The sequence below is a fragment of the Muntiacus reevesi genome, chromosome 8, assembly GCF_963930625.1.
Source record: "Muntiacus reevesi chromosome 8, mMunRee1.1, whole genome shotgun sequence".
In the NCBI taxonomy this organism is placed as follows: domain Eukaryota; kingdom Metazoa; phylum Chordata; class Mammalia; order Artiodactyla; family Cervidae; genus Muntiacus; species Muntiacus reevesi.
The window spans coordinates 96,441,286-96,447,127 of record NC_089256.1 but is presented as its reverse complement, the minus strand read 5'-3'; the positions used below and the strand labels follow the sequence as shown (position 1 = coordinate 96,447,127).

Sequence of the window (5,842 nt, the reverse complement as noted above, 5' to 3'; positions counted from 1 at the left end):
TTTAATATATATGTAATATATATATATACATTTCTCTTCTGCTGAAGTTAAATTTTCTTTGAAAAAAATCAGAAGTGTTGTTTGAGTATTAAAAATTCCCAGCCCCTGACATTTTTAAAGCCAAGTGAGGAAAATAATTTTTACTGATTTTTAAAAAAATATTAAAAATCAATGCTTTCTTAAAAAATCAAAGGTAATCTACATAATATTCTTTCCAGCAGGTTTCAAAAATGTTACTCTAGATAGATCATGTTAAGTCTATAATTTTTAATAGGCATAATATCTGATATCTTCTCACAGATGTTCCTCAATAAATGCTGAACCATTTGTCTTTTTCAGAATAATCATTGGATAACAAGAAATTTAACAGACAAATTTTCTCTATGGAACTCTGGAAAACTTGAGACTGTTCAAGGATATTTGAATACTGATTCTAGTCATCTCTACCATCCCAGACATGGCCTTGTTAGTATTGAATTTGGTTCCTAAATTAGGGGAGCCTGGTGTAGAATTTTTTATGTATAAACAACCTAACTGATTAAAGTGAGTTCTTTCTCAATGGCAATGTAATCCCAATTGTAAAAGGGTTTGATATCATCCTTAACTCTACCGTGCCCCTCTGTAAATGGAAAGCCTTAGAAAGGAATGCAGGAAGACTATACTTTCAGGGATCATTTCTATAGTTTGTTACTAGAGAAGTTTCTCTGATCGTGTAGAGCACCCGAAACCATGAGGAGGAGATGCAGTGTTCTCTCCTGAGTGTGAAGCCGGCTCTTGGTGTTGCTTCTGCAGCTGCCATTGGCCATTGATGATCGTTCTTCTCTTCCTTTGGGAGAGTAAGAGGGAGAGGACACCGTCTGAGTAGTAAAGAAAAAAAAAAAGAAAGAAAGGAATGCAGGGAACCAGAACTGGGGAAAAGACATCAAATGACCTGTGTCTGTATTACTTAGTAGTGTCATTTTTTTAAACATTTTTTTAGCTTTTGCATAGAGTATTTTTTCTTTAATTTTCAGTATGAAATTAGTGTTTAAAATATTTGTGAATCTTTGTTTCACAAGTTGGTGAATATTGCATGTATGTATCAAAATAATGTTTATTCTTTATCCATCGCACGCAAGACAGCAGTTCTTAAAGTGTGGTGAAAATTGTTTCCTGTATCATTAAGATGTTACCTTCACTTTTCACTCTTTTTCATATGAATGCACAGTGAACATTTCCAGAAGCTTGTGATATGTGGTGATGACATAACTAATCTGATAGCTATGGAATATTAGCTATATTCCATAGTTCTGATGGAATATAGCTTGTGTTTTAACAATTTCTTAGTTTTAATTTCTAATATAATAAGTATCAGGAGATAAAAACCTGCATAAATGAAAGCTTTTTGGGGTCTTCACTTAATCTGCATCATACTATTAAATTTTTAGAGTCCTTAAATAGCAGCTCTCTGGCCAACCCAGGCTTTATAGCTATGTTAAGTGGGAGGGACAGGGAGCAGTGTGCTTACCCCAACTCATCTGGATCTAGAATTGTTGAATAGTTTTTGAATTCTCTTATTCTTTTGTGTTATAGTGCATATTGCCTATATATGTTTATATATGTATAAACATTATGAACTGTGCATCATGTGAGATATTTAATGAAGATTACAATTACAGCTATATTAAATGTTTGACATTTGTGTGGGATTTAATAATAATTTTTGGTATGCAAATTACACATGAAGAGAGAAGTGATATAGGGAACCTACTGGATTAATTTTACAATCTTTTGAATTTGTTTCCCAATAGGCAGTATTTCTGAGGAGCTCTTTGATGTAAATGTCTATTAAAATTCACAGATGAAGATATCCTTTCTATAAGCCCCCAAATGGAAAAAAATGCAATACAATTATATTAGTAAAAATTAAATTGTAGATATATGATATTCAATCTTAGATATCAACTAGATATCAAATTATATAAATTCAATTTCTCTTTTAAGATGAAACTTTACTTACTTCAGGATATACTTGAAATGTTAATAACAAACACAAATAGAAATAATATGCCACTTTATGTTTTTCTTTTCTTTTTTTTTCCTGGTTTTATTTATTTTTTTTTTTCAGTGGGTTTTGTCATACATTGATATGAATCAACCATAGAGTTACACGTATTTTGTTTTTCTACTAATGTTTTACTCTTGTCAGTCTCCAGATATGTAGTAGGTGATTGGATCTGGAACAGTTAGAGCCCTCACAAGGGTTAAGAGATTAAAAATGTCATAAATGGGCAGATCTACATATTTTTATAAATAAAACAGCAATGAGCACTTATTATGTAGCAGACTTTGGTTTGAGTATTACGTTGTGAATTAAGTATAATATATATACTTATTTAATTCTCTATATTAAAGGTTAAACATATATACTTATTTAATTCTCTATATTTAAGGTTAAACATATATACTTATTTAATTCTCTATAATTAAGATTTAATTCTGTATACTTAAGGTTAAATTTTCCCCAAGTTTACAGATGATGGATATTTGTAGAGAGTTAAGAAATGTGACCACGGTTGGTAAGATTGAAGTCAGGCACTCTACCTCCAGTGTCAGTATTTTAAACATGCTATGTTGCTTCTTTATTCTAATAACATCAAATATATCTATTTACGAGACTTTGCAGTTGAACTTTCCCCTTCTTTTATTAAGGACTGTAGTCATGATTGCACATATACATTTTTTGATTTAACTGGGTTCAGGATGTGTTCCTTTGAGAGGCTCATTCTGAAACAAAATAGAAGTCCTTTTCCATCATGCCACTCAGAGAAAATGATTTCTACTTGAGAAAAATGTGCACCACCTCCGCACAGCTGCTTCTCCCTTTCTTCCAGCACGTGGGGCATGTGACAGAGGCCAAGGAAAGGAAGAGAGGAGAGCAGATCAGCCAGTGGGTGCCTTAATCTTTCTTGTGGCCCCAGCAACTAGACGACATCACTAGTGCTCCTCATTTCTAAAAGAGAAACCTAAGTTTACAACCTTATGTGTATATAGATACACACACACACATATATACACACACACGTAAAATATATGTGAGGATGTATGTATATTTGCAACTACATTCACTGAACTAATTAGCCTATGGGCCATGACAAAATTTCAAAAAAAATTCAAATTTTCCTTAACGTTCACTGCTAGTTGTTCGCTGTGTTATTGTCATTTAGTTGCTAAGTCAAGCCCAACTCTTAGAATCCTCCAGATTGCCTCTTTACTTTCAGTTGAGTTCTGGAGAATTAGTTAGATATATATCCACAGTGTTTAACAGGTGCAACTTTGTTAAATCACAATATCAGAATTTCTAAAGATTCAGAAGCAGATGAAGACTGAGCTTGCTTGCAAGTATGCAGAGTTTAGTGGCAGGGGCAGACAGGTTGTACACTTCTGCTGATAATCTGTATATTAACATTTTTAACTTTTAGTAACTTAAAAACTGTGAATAAGTTAATTCATTTTGTTTCTTGTGTTTTTAAACATAAGAAATTTAGTTATATCTTTAGAGGTTTAAAATTGTGTAAAGGTATTGTGATTTAATTGAGTTTTTCAGTTCAGTTCAGTCACTCAATCGTGTCCGACTCTTTGCAACCCCATTAACCGCAGCACCCCAGGCCTCCCTGTCCATCACCAGCTCCCGGAGTCCCCCCAAACCCATGTCCATCAAGTCGGTGATGCCATCCAGCCATTTCATCCTCTGTTGTCCCCTTCTGCTTCTGCCCTCAATCTTTCCCAGCATCAGGGTCTTTTCAAATGAGTCAACTCTTCGCATCAGGTGGCCAAAGTTTTAAGGTTATCTAATCTTTATTTCAAAGATGATTGAATTTTTGCTAAGTGGAGAGTTGAGACTCTTGAATAAGTATATAAAACTTTCATTTCTGAAACTTCTAAAGAAATAACCTCTTTTAACACATCGTTTGAGATAATGAATATGCATGAATGTTGACTTCAAGGTGACAGAATTCAGAATCTATATGATTTTGATTGCTATTGAGAACAAATGTTATTTATAGAAAGCTTGGATGCTCATATTGTATATAATTCTTGTTCTTTTCCATCAATTTATGGAAATTTAATTTTTATATATTTCTAGAAATTTATAGCCCACTAATATTAATATTTTCTTTGAGACTTTTAATTTTTAAGACTTTTACCCCAACAATATGAGGATTTTAAATTTTGAGCTGGTTAAAGTTTGAAAATATTTTCCTGATTTTTTCCTCTGGAACACCTTCCTCCAACAGTAATTTTGAAAGTAATCTCTTCTGGTTATTCCAAATTTTTTATATTTTTGTTTCTTGCATTTTATTTTTCACTTTATCTGATAATGATTTTTGTAAATGACATATAAACTGATCTTTTTTTCTCTAAATATTCTCAAATTATTCCAACGCCATTTTAAAAATAGCTAATTCTTCTCCCCTGCTTTAAGGTGCTATTGACTGAAAAAGATTCACAATGCGAGGGTTGCAAGTTGTTTTATTTTGGGCAAAATGAGGACTACAGCCCTGGAGGTAGCACCTCAGATAGCTGTGAGAAGCTCTTCCAAAGAGGCAGTGAAAGTGAAAGTCGCTCATTCACATCCGACTCTTTGCGACCCCATGGACTATGCAGTGCATGGAGTTCTCTAGGCCCAGAACACTGGAGTGGGTAGCCGTTCCTTCCCCAGGGGATCTTCCCAACCCAGGATTTGAACCCAGGCCTCCTGCAATGCGGGTGGATTCTTTACCAGCTGAGCTAGTAGGGACTCAAAGAGGTGGTGAGGGGGGAAGGTCACGTATGTGGTTTTGGTGAAGGGGAGTTCATTGCAATCAAGCACTCATTTTGCAAAAAGGCTTTCTGTTAGTCTCGAGGAGCTGATGTCACCATGAAGGGATTTAGTGATTTTCTAGATATGAGGAGATACAAGGGATGGGATCATGAAATCAGTTCCTGAAAATAGCTCTCTGAGACCACTGCACCAGTCTCCCTGGAGTACAGAGTGCCTCATCCCCACCCTGACCTCCCTTCAGGGTGCGGCGAAGGGCAGCAGCTGGAGCAGCGCAGGGCTCCGTTCCAACAGAGCCAGACGGCAAAGGCCCTTGGCCAGCGCCAGTTTGCATCTGACCGCGCCAGCTTCACCGTATGTGTCGTTTCACATGTACATGGCTTCTCTAGTTTGATCCATTGATTTTTTATTTACCTTTTTCCTCCGGTACCATGTGCAGTACTACTCTGTTTTAAAGACTTAACTTACAGTATATTGTGGTATCTAGAATAGTCTTCCCTCACTATTCTTTCTTGTTTTTAATTAATTATTTTAATTGGAGGCAAATTACTTTACAATTTGTAGTGGTTTTTGCCATACATTGACATGAATCAGCCATGGGTGTACATCCTGAACCCCCCTCCCACCTCCCTCCCCATCCCATCCCTCAGGGTCATCCCAGTGCACCAGCCCCGAGCACCCTGCATCATGCATCCAACCTGTGCTGGCGGTCTATTTCACATGTGATAATGTACATGTTTCAGTGCTATTCTCTCAAATCATCCCATCCTCACCTTCTCCCAGAGTCCAAAAGTCTGTTCTTTACATCTGTGTCTCTTTTGCTGTCTTGCATGTAGGGTCAATTATTACCATCTTTCTAAATTCCATATATATGCATTAATATACTGTATTGATTTTTCTTTCTGACTTACTTCACTCTGCATAATAGGCTCCAGTTTCATCCACCTCATTGGAACTGATTCAAATGCATTCTTTTTAATAGCTGAGTAATATTCCATTGTGTATATGTACCACAGCTTTCTCATCCATTCATCTGCCGAT

At 35.6% G+C, this 5,842-nt stretch overlaps 1 non-coding gene across 1 annotated transcript; it reads left to right on the top strand.

The window, feature by feature from the left end:
- Window positions 1–652: 652 nt before the first annotated feature.
- LOC136173805 (small nucleolar RNA U3) lies at window positions 653–866 on the top strand. The gene has a single exon (XR_010664287.1). It is a non-coding gene; the product is annotated as a small nucleolar RNA U3 (small nucleolar RNA).
- Window positions 867–5,842: the final 4,976 nt, after the last annotated feature.